The sequence below is a fragment of the Cydia pomonella genome, chromosome 9 (genome assembly GCF_033807575.1).
Source record: "Cydia pomonella isolate Wapato2018A chromosome 9, ilCydPomo1, whole genome shotgun sequence".
Taxonomy (NCBI): domain Eukaryota; kingdom Metazoa; phylum Arthropoda; class Insecta; order Lepidoptera; family Tortricidae; genus Cydia; species Cydia pomonella.
Genome location: NC_084711.1, coordinates 14,307,936 through 14,310,765, shown reverse-complemented (window position 1 = coordinate 14,310,765; position 2,830 = coordinate 14,307,936).

Sequence of the window (2,830 nt, the reverse complement as noted above, 5' to 3'; positions counted from 1 at the left end):
GATAACAATGGTAATCCTTGCCGATTGGTAATAAGTGCCTATGAATGATAACAAAACGCGTCTTTATGCAAATGTACATACACAGTACCAACAAGTTTAATGAGCGTCTTATGAGGATACCTATAGGTATAAATATACAGGAGTAATGTCAATCAATACACAATCTATAAGACATTGGAAGACTATTTAGTCTGACTGACAGTTTAAAGTGTTTAATGCCATTAATCGACGTATACAAACGGGACGTGCTATGCGTGCTCCGATACCGTGCGCCCCATGCCCCATATGAGGGCCATAGTGAATCTATCGTATGGATCATGACGGATTAGGTAGTAGGCTTTAATCGGACATCGCGGTATCGTCGAGTCTTGGGTCCAATCGATGTGGTCGCCTCCTAAATTTGATCATCAGTTAGTTACCCGCTTTGTTATTATTAGACAGCTTTGATTAACATAATATAATATAATTTTAAAATGAAATATATTATGGAAAGATATACTTGATTTGTGTAATATTGTGGACTCCGTCTAATAATAATTCTCCTTTCCGTGAGTACTTAGAAGCTTAGGTTTACTGTGCAACAAGATATTCATCAAACAGAAAATCGGTATTAACTGTGTTGATTAAAGTTTTAATGTAATTTTATAATGCACATTAATTAATAGTTCAAAATTAAAACACATATTAAATAAATATTTTCTTATAAATGAGATGTCGACATGGTACTATATTTGCCCCACTTTAATAGTGAAGAGGCTATCATTACTCCACAATCATTGTGTCGAGGGCTCCGCTTTCACAGCGTCGAGGTTATATTTGCCCCACTTTAATAGTGAAGAGGCTATCATTACTCCACAACCATTGTGTCGAGGGCTCCGCTTTCACAGCGTCGAAGCTATATTTGCCCCACTTTAATAGTGATGAGGCTATCATTACTCCACAATCATTGTGTCGAGGGCTCCGCTTTAACAGCGTTGAAGCTATATTTGCCCCACTTTAATAGTGATGAGGCTATCATTACTCCACAATCATTGTGTCGAGGGCTCCGCTTTAACAGCGTCGAAGCTATATTTGCCCCACTTTAATAGTGATGAGGCTATCATTACTCCACAACCATTGTGTCGAGGGCTCCGCTTTAACAGCGTCGAAGCTATATTTGCCCCACTTTAATAGTGAAGAGGCTATCATTTCTCCACAATCATTGTGTCGAGGGCTCCGCTTTAACAGCGTTGAAGCTATATTTGCCCCACTTTAATAGTGATGAGGCTATCATTACTCCACAACCATTGTGTCGAGGGCTCCGCTTTAACAGCGTCGAAGCTATATTTGCCCCACTTTAATAGTGATGAGGCTATCATTACTCCACAATCACTGTGTCGAGGGCTCCGCTTTAACAGCGTTGAAGCTATATTTGCCCCACTTTAATAGTGATGAGGCTATCATTACTCCACAACCATTGTGTCGAGTGCTCCGTTTTCACAGCGTCGAAGCTATATTTGCCCCACTTTAATAGTGAAGAGGCTATCATTACTCCACAGTCATTGTGTCGAGGGCTCCGCTTTCACAGCGTTGAAGCCATATTTGCCCCACTTTAATAGTGAAGAGGCTATCATTACTCCACAATATTGTGTCGAGGGCTCCGCTTTCACAGCGTCGAGGCTATATGTACCCCACTTTAATAGTGAGGAGGCTATCATTACTCCACAATCATTGTGTCGAGGGCTCTGCTGTCGTAGTGTTGAGGCTAAGTTTGCCCCACGTCATAGTGAGGATGCTATCATTACTCCACAATAATTGTGTCAAGGGGTCCGCTGTCGCAGCTGTCGCAGTGACGAAGATATATGCCGCACTTTAAGTTATATGTACTATACAATTCCACAATAATCGTATCGAGGCCTCCATTTCCGCAGCGTCGAGGCTATATGTGCTTCATTTTAAGTGTCGAGGTTATAATGCTTCGGTCATTTGGTTCTTCGGTTGCTTTGCTCCTTTTGGTCGCTTCGCTCTTCGGTCGCTTCGCACTTCGGTCGTTACGCTCTTCGGTCACTTCGCTCTTCGGTCTACAGTCGGTCATTATACATATCTCAAAATGATATCGTCAAAGATATATAACGTTGCTCTACTATAACAGTGTTGATGCCAATGTAATGATTGAAGACTTTAATAGTATTGGAAGTAGCTTTACGCATGTAAATATAAGGGACTAAAGAGCAAAAATATTTAAGGTTGAGCTAAAGTTTACAGGACTTGTAAAAATAATGAAATATAAAGGAGGTTCTTGTTACGCTGAGGTAATTTAATAGGTGTTAATGCAGCCTAAAATACCTTAAACAAAATGTACGCAATGTCATTGCCCTTACAGACAAAGAAATGCTGTATGTAAACAACATATAGGAAAAAATATATCTGTAAACCCTTTAACCCAAATTTATGATTCGTACTCATATCACGCTGTTATATACTCCTAATAACTTCAAACGTCAGCTTTGATATGCTGTCAAGAATATACCATATCAACGAGCCTAATGTAATAAATCCGGTACAATTTACTTACGGATTCTCAGCTCCAAACTTCAGGGGAACATCGCCGCATCAAACAAGAGGTGAACCGCCGTTGATGCACTATCCCGCGACGCGAAATAAGTGCTGTAAATTGTGCAACCATGCAACTAGAGTTATGCTGCCACGTGTTGCAGTCGCTTGCGCTAAGTAGCTAGATTAATAATCGCAATAAAGGGTTGAAATCCTTTAACAATAACATTATTATTGTCTGAAATGTAAATGCTCGGGTTGTCATATTGTCTTGCTGTAAAAGAAAGCTTAAATAGTT